This window comes from Vigna umbellata, chromosome 6, assembly GCF_029865625.1.
Source record: "Vigna umbellata cultivar VRB3 chromosome 6, Vumbellata_1.0, whole genome shotgun sequence".
Lineage (NCBI taxonomy): Eukaryota > Viridiplantae > Streptophyta > Magnoliopsida > Fabales > Fabaceae > Vigna > Vigna umbellata.
This window is the reverse complement of record NC_142170.1, coordinates 7,753,282-7,771,748: the sequence shown is the minus strand read 5'-3', so window position 1 is coordinate 7,771,748 and position 18,467 is coordinate 7,753,282. Positions and strand designations below refer to the sequence as shown.

The 18,467-nt window shown below is 29.9% G+C and overlaps 1 pseudogene; it reads left to right on the top strand.

Moving 5' to 3' along the window:
• The first annotated feature begins 15,219 nt into the window (after positions 1-15,219).
• LOC148196707 (uncharacterized) lies at positions 15,220-18,394 on the top strand (annotated as a pseudogene).
• The last annotated feature ends 73 nt before the right edge of the window (positions 18,395-18,467 follow it).

The window sequence follows — 18,467 nt, the reverse complement described above, 5'->3', positions numbered from 1 at the left end:
AAAATAAAAATAATATTTAAAATCACATTTAATATATTTAAATATATTAAAATATTAAATTAAATTAAATAATTATTAAAATTAAATAAAAAACAAAACTTTAAAAAAAAATTTAATCGGATATCCGAGTAATATATTATCGGATTTCCTTATCCGATTAATAAATTTTAATTTTTTTTATATTTAAATTTTAATAATTATTTAATTTAATTTAATATTTTAATATAATATAATATATTTAAATATTTTTATTGTCATTTTAAACACTATTTTCAATTTTATTATTACTATTTTTATTTTAGTTATTTTTATTTTTACTTTTTAATAAAATTATTACAAAAATATAAACCATATTTTAATAATTATTAAATTATAAATTATAATAAATAAAATTATTAGTTTTAATTAAATTAAATATTTATTAAATTTTAAATAAAAAACAAAACCGTTAGCATATTTAAAATTTATGTTTCTATTTAAAATTTAATAATTATTTAATTTATTTTAATATTTTAATATATTTTAACATATCAAATCAAATTTTATATTATTATTATTTCACTTTTTTATTTTTTATTTTTATTGTTATTTTCATTTTAATTATTTTATTTTTATTTTTTAATATAACTATTATTATAATATAAATCATATTTTGATAATTATTAAAATATAAAATTATATTAAATGATATTTAAATTTTAAATTAAATTAAATTATTATTAAGATGGTGCAGAATGATTTTAGTAAGGAAAAGGAAAAAATAAAAGAGATATTTATAAGGTGTCTTTAGTAAGAAAGAAAATAAAATACAAATATTTTTATTAAAGTTAAAAAATAAATCTTTTTGAAAAGGTTAGAGTTGCATATTGAGATATCAGAAGATTAAAAATGAAATCTTTAGAAATATAGGATGAGGACGAGATATTAGAGGTATAGATAAAACACTCTATGTAATTGATGGGCTTCTTTCTACTCATATAATTGGACAACCTGACACACCAACAATTTTTTAAACTTTGCCACATGTCACTAACTAAAGTTCAATAAGAACAATACTAAAACAATTCTACTAATATATTTCTATTTAAAGTTATATTTTTTTTTATGTTTTTTTATATTATAAAAATTAAGGTTAAATATATTTTTATTTTTTTAATTTTTATGTTAAATTGAAATTCGTCTTTAAAACTACATCTATAAAAATTATCAAGATAATTGGGTTAAAAACATTAATTTACAAAAAAGTTTGAAGACTAAAATGTGTAAATTTTTTTACGGAAATAAATTTCAATTTCACATCAAAACTTTGAAAAATAAATATAATGATTTTAATTTAAATAAAACTGAATTCGTTTTAAAAATTAAAAGTCACCTTACCTTAAAAATTCATTAAACATAATAAAATAAAAGTTAAAAAAATCATTTTCCATAAATAAAATTAAAAACCAATTCAACATAAAAAATTATTTTTGACCGAAGTTTTCAGAAATATAATGATTTTAGTTTTAAAAAAACAAAGAAAAATTGAAATAGGGACAACTTCAATTATAAGAAAAAATAAATAAATTAAAGTCTTTATAGTTATAGTTATGAGTTAAAAAGAAATTGAAGTTTTAGTAGTTATAACAACTTTAGTTAAACCAAAAGAATATGTTCATATATGATTTTATCCTGACTCAGGAATGATTTTATTTGTTTGTCCTAAATCGACTTCATCTTCTTTAATAATATTTCAGATATAGAGTTGAGGTTAATTAAAGTATTTTAAGTTGTCTTAAAGATTTGATGAGATCCTTAGTGATCTTCCATAATCTAAGTTATGTTGTTCAATCTTCGTCCTTCTTCAAGTTACGTTGTTTGCTCAGTCTTTCTTGTTGAAGTCGTGTGTAGGTACCTGTCAAAGACACTTGACACTCAAGTCAGTAATATAATCGGTTAGCAGAACAAGTGATGTATATAATGTGTATAATGATCCTAAAGTCATACCTAAATCCTTTATTTATAATAGTTGTGATGAGCCTCTACCTTTCGATGACCTAATGACGGTCCAATCATATCTTAATCTGCGTTAGGAACTTAATGAGTCATTTACCACTAATAATCTGACCATATTGTTTTGTCATACTGGACATGATCTAAGTGGATGGCCTGAGTGGACGACCTGGATTGTTGGCCTAGGTGGTTGGCCTAGATGGACGACCTGAGTATTCGACCTGAGTGATAGACCTAAGTGAACAACTTAGATGATCGATCTAGGTTGTGCTTAATCCCAAAGAGACTGCTTCATACAAATAAAATTTTAAAAATAAAGCTCTTTAAATAAATATAATAATAAATTAACCTTGTAAATTACCCTCACTTTATTATGAAATTTTTGCGGACTAAATTAATATGACATTTCAGAACTATAGTAGGATTTTTCTTAAAGTATCTCAATGAGTTTTAACTACACCTCAATGATTTTTAAAATAAACATTTTATCAAGTAACTTCTGAATTATTTGTTCTGAAATTTGTCTGGAACAAGTTTTTCAAAATTTCTTAAATATGATTTTAAAATTAGAATTTTCGGAATAAGTTTTTCTGTAATACACAAAAATGCATTTCAAAACGAATTTTCTAAAACAAAATTTTCAAAATAAATGTTTTAAAACGAGTTTTTTTAAGCACGTAAGAAAATGTTTTAAAACGAAATTTCTAGAATATAAATGATAACTTTCAGAAGAACAATCTTTTGTTTTTTTTTTCAAGCAAGCTATTTATTTTTCCTCTCAAAGAGTGCAATAGAGAATGGAAGTGCATCAAGTGGTGACGATGCAGAAGTGGCCGCGGCAGTGACAGGGTGGTAACGGTGTGGTTTGGTGCAATGAGAGAACATTACAGTGTTTTTGTTAACCTGGAGGTGTAGTTAGTAATAATTGTAGTTCAGGTTCAATAGGCCCAACCCACCCAATTTATAGAGACCATAGTTGAGTTCTTATTTAGTTACGAGAGTTACTCCCTTCACCACCACATGCTATTGTTTGTATTTCTTTATTCCCATTTTGTCCTGCAGGTTAACTGATATGAGAGATCTATTTGGCCTTCAACGAATATTGACATTCGTTAACGAAAATTAAGATTTGAACGATTTTCTTTTAAATAAAACAAATTTTAAACAAATTAAATTATTATAATTAAATTAATAAATAACTCAAAATCTAAAATTATATACTACACATAAAAATTATACAAAAAAATAAAATTAATAAACTAAAACAAAAAAAATAAATAAAAGAAGCCAAACGGGAATGTCTGAACGAATATGCGAAATCTGTTGGGCCTTCAACGGATCTTGATATTTGTTGACAAAAATCAAGATCCGTTGAAAGCCGAACGAATCTCCATATCCGTTCAGGCTTTCGCGTCTGGTTTCTTTTACACTTTTCAAACAACAACGCACATATACCAACATTTTTAGGACAAAATCAATCATGAATCACACTCTTCTTCGTTAACCAACCATCTTCTGGAGCCAACTCAATGATAATGGAAGCATCGAAAATGGAGGAGGAAACAAAAATCACAAATAAGAGAAGTATTAGGAGGAGAAGAAGAAAAAAGTGAAAGGAAAAAATAAAGTTTCTGATAGACGGGGCCCAAGCTCAATTATCTTAGTGTAGTATTTTTTTACTTCTATTAAAGCATGTGTAAAAGGTGTTGGGTATGTGGTAGATAGAAGGGACTTTTTGTCCTATATATAGACATGTCACCACCTCTTGTAAGATACTTTTAAGCATAATGAATTGTTATTATGTTGAGAGCACTCCAAAGCAATTCTACCTTAAAAGTCAAGGCTAGAGAATCCCAGAAGATCTCCTCTAGCCACTTTCCATCTCACACTATCATTCTCTCATTTTCCATAATCAGATTCTAACCCCTCCATTAAAGCATTTTTCTCCAATCTTCATTTGCCTCGTGGCCTGTGTCAGCCTCCAGCACCTTAACCACGTCCTCACTGCGTCCATCAGCCATGCGTTCCAATTAAATCTGCGTCATACATTCCTCGCGTCTTCATTCAAGCTGCATCTTCATTCCACCATCGCGAGCTCTTGTCTCCGTCTTCCATTTCTCTCTTGAGAGAGAGTTCTGCCACTAACTGAGATCTCTTCCATTCCACCAATTCAATCGGTGAATCCTCTCTCTCTACCGTTTAAAACATCCCAAACGCCCAACCCTAGAATCTACACCGATCAAACCACTAAATCTAGAGTTGTCTTCGTGTTCGTCTTTCGCTGCTTCTTTGATACCGAAACTACGAGTTCACGGTTCAAATCGCTTCCTCGGTCGTTTCTTTCTGCTGCGATCTTCTTCAGAGGATGCCTCGAGGAGTCCAAATTGCTCAAGTTTTGTCTTCTCCTCGGAGCGCCGTCTATCAGTTTCTGTGAGGGTGTGAGGGTGTGGGGCTGCGACAGTGAAAAAGAGAAATAGAAAGAGAGGAAGAAGAGAAGTTTCTGTGGTGTGATGGTGTACGGATTGCGAAAGTGAAGAGTGAAAGGGAATGAAATTAGATTAAGGTTTTCTGTGGTGTGGGAGTATGAGGACTGCTGCATTGAAAAGTGAAATAGAGTGAAATTAGATAATGGTTTTAAATTAAAATAGAAAAAAGTAAAAAATAAATATTTAAATATTTAAATATTTAAATATTTAAATATTTAAATAAAGTGAAATTTGAAAATACAAAAAAGGGTTTAATTGATTAAGAGGTCCCTATTTGTGCAGTTTTGTGTCAATTAGGTCCCTGTATTTTGAAATAACTCAATTTGGTCCCTATTCATGAAAAATTGAAGCAATACAATCCCTGCCGTTAAATTCTGTGGACGACGTCAAAATTGTTGCCATGTGGCTAGGTGAGGTGGCATTTGAAAAGCACGTGGCATTTTATAATTCCTAACACCACCACACTCAAACCGCACTACCACCAAACCGCCGTCGCAGAGCCACCGAACCTGCACACAGAATCGCAGAAACAAAACCCTAGCCACTACGACTACCACGCTCATCACCATCAACACACAAGCTTCTTCATCCGGCAACCATGGCAGCCCAAAGCGCCGTCACCGCCATCCTCGTCGACAGCCATCCTCTCCAACACATCATCAACGCCCAAGTTGCCGTCGCAGAACCACCATCTCGCACATTCTCCAGCAAAACCACCACAGCGCCGCCACATCACTCCGCCACCACGACCCAAAATCGCGCAAGGTCGCCATCAATAACTCGTCATCCTCCAAGCTCACATCGGACCACCACCATGAGCAGCGCCGCTTCTTCATTCACGCGCAACCATGGCCATCTTCCATTGACGCTTCGTGCCGCCATCCTCACCACCTGCACTCAGAAAAACCAGAGGACCAACAACCATCACACACATAGAGACCCAATTCGAAGAAACCCTTCAAACTCTAAATCGCCATCCGTAAGAGGCCACCACCACGAGCTTCTGCCTCGCACCTGCAAAGAAAGGAAAACCTAAGAAGACAACCAAACAACAGAGAAACCCAGCAACCACCCTCCAGGAATCGCGCCGCCATGAACAAGAAACCCCAATCGCGCAACCAAACCTGTAACCAGCCAAGCACCGTGAGTGACTATCTTATCTCCATTAGCGGAATTCCTTCTCTCGTGTAGAGACTCCCTGACGGTGCAAGTTCTTTTTCCCAATTTGGCAAACCCTAATTTTGGGTGCGGAAGGGGATGACACGTGCCACGTACTTTTCAAATGAAATGCCACCTTAACTAGCCACCTGGCAACAATTTTGACGCCGTTCACAAAATTTAACGGCAGGGACTGTATTGCTTCAATTTTTCATATATAAGAACCAAATTGAGCTACTTTAAAATATAGAGACTTAATTGACGCAAAACTATATAAATAGGGACCTCCGAATCCATTAAACCTAAAAAGAAGAGTTAGGGAAGTGAGGAAACAAGTAAAAGGAGTAAACCCTCTTTAGTTCTTTGATAGACTTTTGATAACAGTGCACTTGGTTAAATGGACTTGAGTTGTGAACTATCGGGTTAATCCGCAGGTCGTGTATATGAGAAGTATTTTTAATTTTCTTTTAAAGAAAGTAGTGAAAATTATGTACGGATGAATTAATTGTACTGTTTATGTCTTGTAGACTTATTGAAATTGTTCTTGATCTATTTTGGACTGATCGAGTACCAATTTAATTTATTTTTAAATCTTATTAAGTTTATTGTCAAAATTAGGAATATTTTGTTTTACATTTGATATTATTTCTAAGACACTCAATTATTATTTAACATAAATATTTTTTGATTTATGAAAAATCTCGGATATAATATAAGTTAGAAGTTTAGAAATAGGAAATTCAGATTTGGATTAAAATTTAAAAGTTCTATTTTGTTATAAACAAGTCTTTGCAAAATTTGTAAGTTTATGTAAGAATATAATATTTACTACTAAAAGAGAATTTAAATCCAAAATCACTAATTAAAATAGTCAAACCACATCCATTTATATTAAAAAATATAATATCATATAATAATTAAATGTTAATTAACTACTTTAATGATATATTTTTTCTATTTTATACCTATGTTTGAAATCCGATTAGTTTAAGACTTAACTAATATATTTACCCAACTAAATTGAAGCTTTCTTAAACACAACATTTTGAAGTAAACCAAATTAAACTTACTTTATAATTAGTTTGATTGAACCATTAAATGATATTATTTAATTAATTAAATTAACTGATTTTGAATAAATTATATTAAAATATTAATTAGTTTATCCAAACTTGAGATCACTGATTTGATCTGGCTAATTACATATAAAGAATGAATAAGTTGAATATGAAGAAACAAGTAAACTTAAATTAAAGGACTGAGCGAACCTTTAAAAACATTAATGTAAAGAGAATTTTTCTTTTATAGTTGACTGTTTTACATCTTTATTACCATCACTACACCATATATTATATTTCCTGGACTAAACAATTTTATTGCACAGTGCAATTTAATTATTATTTTTTTGTTTTAAAAAATATAAATTTATATTTAGAAAAAATATAACAAAATATTTAAAATTATAGAAACATAGAAGTTTTGTCTAGAAAAAAATTTATTTAGAAAAAAAATTAAAAGTATAACAAAATATCAAAATTTTTAATTGAAGTTTATAAAATTTTTAAAATAGAAAAAGTATTAAAATTTATTAAATATTATAAAAAAAATTAAAAATATATACTTTTTAATTGAAATTCATACAATTTTTAAAATAGAAAAAGTATAGAAATATATCTAAGAAATTTTTATTTTAGAAAAAGTATAAAATAGAAATTTAAAAATATAGAAATTTAAGATGTATGAAATAAATTTGATTATTTTTATTGTATTTAAATATGTAAATGGAAAGAAATACTTTTAATGATTTTGTGTTTTTAAATTTAATTATTTAAATTGAAGATATTTTTTCTGCAGGTTTTTGAATCTTTTTTGACACAAAATATTTGATTTTTTTTTTTTAACATAGCACTTGTGAATAGTATTTACATAAATAATATGCTTTTATTTATATGTCAGAATTCGATCTCTCGCCAGCCAAATTTTTATCTTCAATGCATTAATTCTGATTTGGACAACCAGTCAAAATTTTGGTTACAAAGGAACCAAATTAAATTATGAGCTGAAATTTTTAACTTTTTTGGTTGTTCAAATTATTTTAAAGAAAGAAAGATAAATTTTATTATACTCAACTTGACCATTTTATTGTAGAGGCACTTTAATTTTTGTTTATTGAGAAAATATACATTTTTATTTGGAAAAAATATAAAAACAATATTTAAAATTATAAGAATATAAAAATTCTGTTTTTTAAAATATTATTGAGAAAAAATATAACAAAATATCAAAATTTTTAATTGAAATTTAAAAATTTTTTAAAATAGAAAAAGTATTAAAACTTATTAAATATTTAGAAAAATAAAATAGAAAATTAAAAATATAGATTTTTTAATTGAAATTCATAAAACATTTAAAGTATAAAAATATATTTAAGAAATTTTCTTTTAGAAGAAATATAAAAGTATAACATATATTAAATAAATTTGATTATTTTTATTGTATTCAAATATGTAAATGTAAAAAAAAATATTTTTAAGAATTTAGTGTTTTTATATATTTTATTATTTAAATGTGAAGATGTCTTTTTTTAACCTTTTTTCTGCCGTGTTTTTTTTCAACATAGCACAATGTGCAAAGATAATATGATTATGTTTCTATCTCAAAATTGGTAAAAATCTGTTTTTAAAAATAGTAATAGTTTAAAAATAACTGAATTATTTTATTATAAATAATTTTATTATAAATAATTTTGTTATAAATGAGTTTTATTATTTTAAAACAATAAATCGCTTCATAAACTACTTTTTTAGAGTTTTCTAATTTCTTTTTAGGAGTTGTTTTTCTCTGCTCATCTGATTGAAGAATTAAAATCGTAGGAGTGATCTTGGCAGCGAATTCTTCAATTCAAATCGATCAGTTTCTCCGTCTGAGTAAGTTAAGTTTTGACCTTTTTTATCTTTTCCTTTCTTTATCTATTGCATGTGGGTCTCACTCAGCTTGCATGTGTCTTTTTAGTCTTCAGTTTGAGTTTTTTTTTATTAGTGATTCTAACGGTGTACCCTGATAGTCTTTTTGTTATCTGTTGGTGATAAAACTTTTTGAGTTGGGAAAGCGGTATACAGTTCTTAAGAGCGATGTGTTATTCAAAAAGGTAAGAGAACCTAATATTCACTTTAGTTTTGTAGGAGAAGCATAAAATAATGTTTGATAAGTAGTGAAATTTACACTTGATTCAATATGATATTAATTGAAATGCTTGTTGTGTGATGTTGTATATTGACGAGTGTATAATTTCCTATTTATGAATATATTGACATATGTTTGCGATTTGATAATGGTGTGAACTTTGGATGTTACTATTTTGAGGATAATTGTGTTTTTATGAATGAAATTAGTTGTGTGTTAATTGATGCCTTGTATGAACTTGTGTTGGATTGTAGTAATCATATGAATGTTGTTATATTGTGGTTGGTAATGTTATTTTGGATTGAAAATGTTAAGAAGAAATGTGTTAGTAAAATTATAGGTCATTTTTCATAAAAAAGAGAGGTTTTCATATGTGAGTTTTGGAATAAGAGGTCTAAAGGGAGAAATGATGTTTAGAATCTAGTGCATGGTCATTTAAGACTTGTTTAAGTTGTGAGTTAGTTGATATATGATTTAGAAATGGATAGTAGTCAATTGGTTATGTCTTGAATAATTTTTAGGTGCATTTTAGAGGTTATGGAGAGTGAAATTTTGATTTGAAAGATCTGAGACAATTTGGAGTATTTGAGGTCTGTCTTTGAGTCATTTGTGACTTGTTCAAACCTTTAACTTGCTTAGTTATGAGTTAATTTTGGTAGAATGAAATTATGGTTTCTAAAGTGGTGTTTTAGTTTATTTGAGTTTAAATTTTGGTTTGAGTTGGATAAAAGTACTAGGATAGGTCTAGTGTGGTTTAGAATACCATTTAGAAGTGTTAGAAGTTGATAAAAAGGTTTGGGATAGTTCAAGAAAGGTTGAGATGGAGTAAATTTTGCAGAATGGTTGGGCGAGCCAGTGGCTCACTGGGAGAGTATTATGAGTGTTTGGACAATGGGTTTCAGTGGCTAGGCGAGCCAACTCGCTAGGCTGGTGGAGCTTACTATCTTTTCTCTCATTGGACGAGTGAAGGTAGCTTGTTGGGCTAGTTTTGAGGGTTTTGGACAGTGAGTTTCAGGGGCTAGACGAGCTCTCTCGTTGGGATGGAGAAGCCCCCTGTTTGGGCTTTCGCTAGGCGAGTGGTTTGGGTTAGCTAGGTGAGTAGGTTCGGGTTGTTTAGTTTGTTTTGTTTTCTCTTCTCTTTTATGCTTGGATTTTAGATGGTGGAATGTTATATTTAATTCTTAATGATGTGATTTTGAATGTTACGATGGTATGAACATTGTGATTGAACTCAAAAATGGTTTGGAAAGAATTTATGGGGTGAAATTCTTAGTGGTGGTTTCTAGTAAGTGATGTAGGAACTCCAATAATCGTGTCATATCAGATAGAGAAGAAGATTATATGGTAAGGAGTAGTAGGATGTCCTAGTCTATGGTTTGATGTTCTTTGTCCATAAGTGGTAGACGGATTAACCCTCTGTGGTAGTTTGGGGGGACCAAGTGTTTCACCACTACAGATGCAAAACTTGTCATAGTCTGACATCAATACATCTATCTATCTGTATGGTTTTATCTAGGTCAATGACATGATTAGGATGATTGGTGTGAATTGGTTGGAATATAATGTATAATGCAATCTTAATATGCTAAGTTTGTTTCTTCTACAATATTAGTTTACCATTGATTTTGTAAATAAATATATGTTTTTTCAGTTACTTCAACGAGTGCGAAAGTGAAACAGATACGTAGTTAAGTGATTCTATATGTGTAAATCTTTTCTTTATGTATGTTTGTTTTATCCAATTATTTTATTATCATCTTTATATCGTTTTATTTTAATAGTTTTATACTATTAAAATAAAATGTTACAAAATTCGTTCTCTTAATAGTCAAATTTTTATCTTAAATGTAATTATTCAATAACAAGAAATCAGTTGAAATTTGGTCATCAAAGAACCAAATTTGAATTGAAATTTTAAATAATTTTTCTTTGTTCAAATTATTAAAAAGATAAATTATAATCCTCAAACTTCTTAAAATAAAATAAATTCGTAGAGAAGCTCTAGTTTATATTTTTATATTTATTTTCTAAATTAAAATTTTAAAATAAATTTTAATAATTTTTCTATTTTATAAATTTCAATTAAAAAATTTTATATTTTGTTATATTTTTAAATTTTTATTTTTATTTTTATTTTTATTTTTTTAAACAAATTTTCTATATTTCTGTAATTTTAAATATTCATTTTTATGTGTTTTTAGAATAAAAAATGTATTTTTTTTTAAATTAAAAACCTGTGTCATTAAGAAATGGGTATAGTTGAGGAAATAAAGTAGATATGAATGTAGTGATGGTAATAAAGATTGGAAGAGTCTACTGGAAAAAAACATGCAAAGAGTCAAACAGAATAGTCACACATAAGAAAAAATAGATTAGGTTATGTGAAAACCATTTACAGAAAAATTAAAAAGTTAATTGCTAGTAAGTAGACTAATAATAGAAATTAAGATCACGGTTCTCCAATAATTAAACTTAAATGATTATAATATTAATTTACATGGGATAAATATGAGTTTTCTTTTATCTTTTGTCCGTAGACATTAAATCAAAATGAAAACAAGACGAAAGAGAAAGGCAGACAAAGACATTTAGACGACGACAAAATTTTGCAAGAAATGGTGGAAATTTTGTGCATGTATTTGACATAATTCTCAAGCTTTCATTGTTTTCCTTTAGCCATTATTATTATTATTTAAAAAGTACACTATATATATTGAAAATCTTAAAAATGAAGAAAATTTAAACTAAGAAGAAGTAATATATTTCACATAACTTCTAAGTTGTCATATTAATATAGATTAAAATGATTAAATATAAAATATTTAATTAAAGAACTAACTTAAATAAATTTACTAAAGAGTATTTATTACAAAAAAACAGAAAATAACAACACAGATAATAGTAACAGAAATAACAAGAAAGAATGCACATATAGAAATTAAACTAACATGATATAAAAGTGTTTAGATAGTGACTCACCGAAATTTTAGATAAGACTTATACGGAAACTATTATTGAGAAGTGATATATATATTAAATTTTAAATTTATATTAATTTTATAAAAATAACTTATAAAATAATATTTATATTTATTTATGTACTTTAAATTGATTTTATTTTTATTCGAGACATGATATTTTGTTTTTGATGATTTTGTTTTGTTTTTGATGATTTTGTTTTGTTTTTGATCTAAATACAAGTTTGTAGTGGGAAAGAAGAAAAAGAATATTGTTGTGATAGAGACGAAGAGTGGCATTGGTCCATAAAATATGAGAATGTGGGGGATAACACTCTCCTTTCAACGTCACAAAAAAGGGAGAAGGGATTTGTGGGGTCGAGTATCTTACACCATCTTATAGGACACCAAACTATTCTTTAAATACTATTTAATATTATTAATATTTTTTATTGCTCCACTCATTACACATTTGAATTGTTATTAATAAGTTAATTTAGTTTACTCATGAATAACTAAAAGTTAATGCAGTAGAAATAAGCCAAAAAATTCTTTCCTCTGTTGCACAAACATAAAAAGAATAATTCTTCTGAAAGGTCTGACGTATATGAAGTTTCTTTTTCTGTGGCAGCTAATGATTTCACCTATAAACATTGATGAGTAAATTTTTATGGCTTTATTTTCATCATGTTGTGGTGTTTTCTCTTTTTTGTTCAAGAAGAAAGTTGCAACAAAAGAAAGAAAGGAATGCGCACAACATAGAGGCTTTTGTCAGTAAGTAATTATTTGTACCCAATTGCAAAATATGACCCTTATTAAATTTTCAAATCCCACTCCATTTTCCGTCAATGTTTACTGTATAATTATTCTCTAATTGTCTTTTGTTATTTTTCTTTTCATTCAAAAAGTTTGAATTTGAGACTTGTATACTTATAGAAATTGAGTTATATGTGTTATTTGAATTATTTGAATTATATGGTAATGTTACTGTATAATTGCATATGTTGTTTATACAAGTCTAATGTTATATTAATTAACCTTTTTATTTTAGTTGTTGAAAATTCGAAAACTACTGAGGCATGCGAAATTATATATTGAAAAACGTAAAAGGAAAGATGAATAATTTGTAAATGATGCTGCACGAACTATAGCAATAAGTTTTTATTAACAAGAAATATATTGTTTTCAAGTGTTATAATTTTAGTCTTAAAATTTTTATAATTGATATTATAATAATTACATGTTCTCTGAACAAATTAAATTGGGTTTGTTGTGAAGAAAAAAATATTTGTTATAAGGAATATATGAGTGTTTCGTTTTGTATTTTCTTACTATTTGTATATTTGTGATTTTAACTCTATTTAAAAAATTTTAAAAACATTTTTGTAAGTTTTATTCAATATTATTGTAGATCTAATATGTTATTTTCAAAAATATTAATTTATATGAATGTTTTAGAAAAATAAAAAGTGGGTAAGTGAAAATATACATTTTCATGATTTTTGACTTCATAAACATCAATAGTCATTTTTTCACTTTTTGGTTTTCAACATAGTATTTTTCATATCCTTCATCTTCTTCCATTGGAGGCTTCACCTTTGTAGAACATTTTTTTTCTCTTCATAATATTTGATTTAGAATGATGCCTACGTTAAAGACAAATTCATGTTCAACTACTACTAAAATTGGTTTATGTATCATCTAAGATCTCTAAAACTTCATAGAAGGAAAAAAAAAATAAAAATCCAAAACTTTGGTATTAATTGAAAAATAGGAGTATGATGATATTAATTTTTACTATTATTATTAGTTATTTTACATTAGCAAAATCAACTCTTCTTTATTTTTTTATTTACTTAGTCCTCGTTTTGAATTTCTTTTATAAGTAGGTGTCACCTCCCAGTGATGAATTGTGCTAAACACCACTTGGCTCGTGCTAAGTGTCACTACCAAAGGTGAAGTGGTACTTTTGGCTTATATAAAGAAGGCTTTTTGGATGCTTCTGAAGAGAGGAACGAGTTTTGAAGGTTGTGGAAGTGTTAGGATTCCTTGAAGATTTCATTTTTCTTTCATTATTCATTTCTTTTTTTATACTTTTCATGACAATGAATATCTAAACTTATTTTATTAGGATTATAACCAACTAAACTCTTATATAATTAGTTTGGTATATTTATATAACTTTTGTTCATATATTTTTATATACAAATACTCTAATATAATATTCCCATAAATCAAAACTATTAATAAAGTGTTAATTATATAATATTTTATACAACTACACATACCTATAACTAATAACTAATAGAATATATTTATCTTTAAGAATTATTCGTTATCAGACTTATAGTGTCACCTTTTAACATTCTTTCAAAAAAATTATCATTTTCTTTATACAGTAAAAGTTATTGTCTTCAATTCAAGATGATAATAAAAATAAATTCTAGTATTCAAACATATCTAGTTTGTAAATTAATTAAGTATGTCACTTACATTTAATCAATATATTAAACTACACTAGCCATTTCAATTCAATTAATTGAGTATTCAACTTACTTGTAAATTTAGGGTTTAATAGGTTCGGAGGTCCCTATATTTGTGGGTTCGTTTCAGTTGGGTCCTCCAATTTTTAAAGTGATCAATTGGGTCCCTAATTTGGTAAATGTGATTCAATAATAGGATCTCCGTTAAATGTAGCTAACGTACGTTAACTTTGTTATGAAGTGGAAGCTGAGCATCCAGGTGGCATCCTTCGTGGATTTTTATGATTTTTAGAAATTATTAACTAATGTTAAATATATTAATAAATAAAAATATAATTAGAAATTATTAAACATATCAAGTAATGTTTCGTATTTTGGGTAGCTTCTGTCTGAGAAATTGGGGAAATCTGCGAAGTTAGGGTTCGTTGGAGGTGTACTGGCATTTGGGGAGCACCGCTTTTGCGTGAGAAATTACTCAACCATAACCTTTCGTTTTATGAAATTGTAGTGATCTATCGGTGGTTTCGAGTAAAAGCTTGTAATTTTTGGTGGTGAATCACGTGGAGGAGTTTCGCGAAGGTCGTTGGAGGTGTAGCACGTGTCCAGGTTAGTAAATGTTTAGTTCTTTGTATAATTTTGACAATGATGCATGGTCAGTCGTGGTCCCCCATGTTCGAAGTGGTGTGGTAGTGTGTTATTTATGTTGTTATAGAAATTGGTGTTGAAAGTGGTCCCCCATGTTTGAAGTGCCGTAGTAGACCGTAATTGTTGTTGTGCTTTATATTGGTGTTGCAACGTTGCAATGTGGTCCCCCATGTTTGTTCCTTGCGCTTTTTGTTTTGTTTAAGTTATGTTGGAGTTGGTCCTTGTGTTTCCTATTCCTGCTTCTAATTTTATATATTTTTTATTGTTGTTGTCGTCTTATTATTTTATAGGATATATACTGTTATAGTGTATTACATGGAGGATCATTTTGAAGTTGTTTTCCACCATGGAGGTCACTTCATAAACGATGGGCCTCTTAAGTATGAGGGGGAAAGTACAACTCTTTCTTTTGACCCAGACGTGTGGAGTTACTTCACTTTAGTCAGTGTAGTAAAAGGACTTGGATATGATGGATTTAAGGAGTTGTGGTATTGTGTAGGGGGGGTTCTGTGTTAGATGATAGGTTAGAGGCTTTGTCTGATGATAGGGGAGCCATGCACATGATGAACTTAGCTAGGCTAAATGGAGAAGTTCATTTATTTGTTGTTCACACAGTGTGTGAACCTGAGATCATACACATGTTAGAAAATGTTCGACATAATATAGGTGAAGAAGAAGTTCAACCTATGATGCATGATAGTGATCATGGTGAGTGTGAACAAGTTCATGATGAGTGTCAGGAGGTAGGTGATGGTGAGTGTGAAGTTCCTGTTTCAGAAGAAAGAGGTGTGGGAGATGATGTTGTAGAAGGTGAAATTGAAGCTGAATGTGATGTGGGTGAGACCGAAAGAGATGATGTTGTGGAAGTTCAAATTGAAGTTGAATCTGATGTGGGTGAGTGTGAAAGAGATGATGTTGTAGGAGGTGAAATTGAAGTTGAATGTGATGTGGGTGGGTTTGAAAGAGATGATGTTGTAGGAGGTGAAATTGAAGTTGAATGTGATGTGGGTGGGTCTGAAAGAGATGATGTTGATGTTCGTAGTTGGAGTTGTAGTGGTGAGGATGCCAATGTTGATTGCAATGTGGATGTTACTAGTATGGATGACCTAGTTGACTGTGATATCCAAGAAGAGGTAGGGCAGGGAGTTGAGAATTGGTTTGGTGAAATTGAAGTTGATGTGGAAGATGATGGACCATCATAGAAATCACAGACTCGCATTTCCGATAGTGATGTTGAGGATGGTATTAATACTGAGAATGATAGAGGTCTGTCTGATGATAATTGGGAATAAGAAGAATTGGTTAGTGGAGGAGAAAGTGACGAAGAAGATGGTGAGGAAGAAAGTTATGGAAAGTTTGTAACATTTACTATGCCTAAAACAATGGTGGATTACAAGTGGGATTTGGGCACTTATTTTGCTAACAAGCAAGATATTCTGGATGCCATAAAAACATATGCAGTAGAAAATGGGAGAAATCTAACATATGTTAAAAATGATAAGAAGAGAATTAGAGTGAAGTGTATGGGTGCTAAAGGAAAGTGCCCCTGGATGGCATATTGTGGTTATATGAATGCAATCCAAACGTGGCAATTAAGGACTGTTGTTGACAACCACACTTGTAGTAGAGAGCACAAAGTGAAATTACTTAATTCCAAATGGCTGAGTAAAAGGTTGGAGAATACCGTGAGAGAAAATCCCAAAGTGAAGGTAGGGGAAATTCGTGACAAGATAAGTAGAAAGTGGAATGTTGGTGTATCTAGATCCATGGCTTTTAGAGCAAAGTCCATTGCTTCCGAACATGTTGATGGGTGTTTCAAAGAACAATATAAAAGGATCTATGATTACGCGAATGAGCTGTTAGTTCGTAATCTTGGATCCACAGTGAAGGTGGAAGTGGAAGAGAATATCGATGGCCATATTTTCAAGAGGTTGTACGTTTGTCTTAAGGCCTGCAAGGACAATTTTGTGTTCTGCAGGCCAATTATAGGACTGGATGGTGCTTTTTTAAAAGGTAAATATGGTGGTGAATTGCTAACTGTTATTGCAAGAGACGCAAATGACCAGATGCTACCTCTAGCATATGCCATTGTGGAGGTAGAGAATAAAGAAACATGGAAATGGTTTTTGGAACTTCTGGATGAAGACATTAGGGGGGAGGCAGTACATGCATCATTGACATTCATATCAGATCAACAAAAGGTTATTCACATGTCCTTTTTTCCTAATAACATATTAAACCTTTTCATTATTATTGATATGATACCTTTAACAACACTGTCAATTTCAAATTACAGGGCTTAATGCAAGCTTTTGAAGAGGTGCTCCCTACAGTTGATCATCGGTTTTGTGTTAGGCACCTGTACGCAAATTTCAGGAAAAAATTCCCTTCAAAGCAGCTAAAGCGGATGATGTGGAAGGCAGCTACAACAACTCATCCACAAGCCTGGGAAACCGAAATGAGAAATATAAAGGAAGTGAATCTCGAGGCATTCAAATACCTTATAAAAATTCCTCCCAGGTATGATGATATTTCAAAATCTATTGAAATGTGATTCAATTCATAGTTGTGGAAGTGGCAGACTGTGATACCCATATTTCGTAATCTCTTGAAATGTAGATACTGGTCACGATCAAGGTTTACCACCAATGCTAAGTGTGATACTTTGGTAAACAACATGTCAGAGGCATTCAATAGTGTATTGCTGCATACAAGGTCAAAGCCAATCATAACCATGTTGGAGGATATCCGCCTTTACTTGATGAACAGATGGGCAACAAACTGAACAAAAATAGCCTCATTGTCTGGGGTGATTTGTCCAAAAATCAAGAGTAGACTTAATAAGGAGTCCCAGCTAACCAAATTTTGGATTCCTAGGTAACCGTAAAATATTTTCATTTATCATGTGTTGAACAATTTAAGTGTATGCGTACTTTCTAAATTTTAATTCTGTTTTTTCAGCTGGTCAGCACTGCAGTTGTTTGAAGTTCGTCATGTGTCCCAAGTTGGTGACAAGTCTATAGTTGATATAGACAAAGTTGAATGCACATGCAGGAAATGGGCTATCTCGGGCATTCCATGTTGTCATGCGTTGGTTGTTATGAAGTTTCTGAATTTAGATGCAGATGATTTCATCCCTGTTTGTTTTAGGAAGTCAACATACCAAGAAATCTACTCTTCCATTGTGTATCCAGTTAATGGTCAGAATATGTGGGAAATTACCCCATATAATGATGTGCTCCCTCCAAAAAAGAGAATATTGCCAGGGAGGCCTAAGAAGAAAAGAAGGTTGCAGGAATGGGAGTTAGTCAAGGACGAAACAAGAATGAGGAAGGGTGGTATGCATAAAAGATGTGGCATTTGTAAGGAGCTGGGTCACAACAGAACTTCTTGCCAGAAATCAACTCAAGATGGTGAACTCAACCCTGACCAAACACAACAAAGCAACCCAACAAATGAAGAAAACATACCATCATCAAATCAGCCTTAAGCAATTCTGATGTTTACTGGCACAATTGCAGCAGTTATTCCTAGTTTTGTAATGATGTAAAAAATTCTGATGT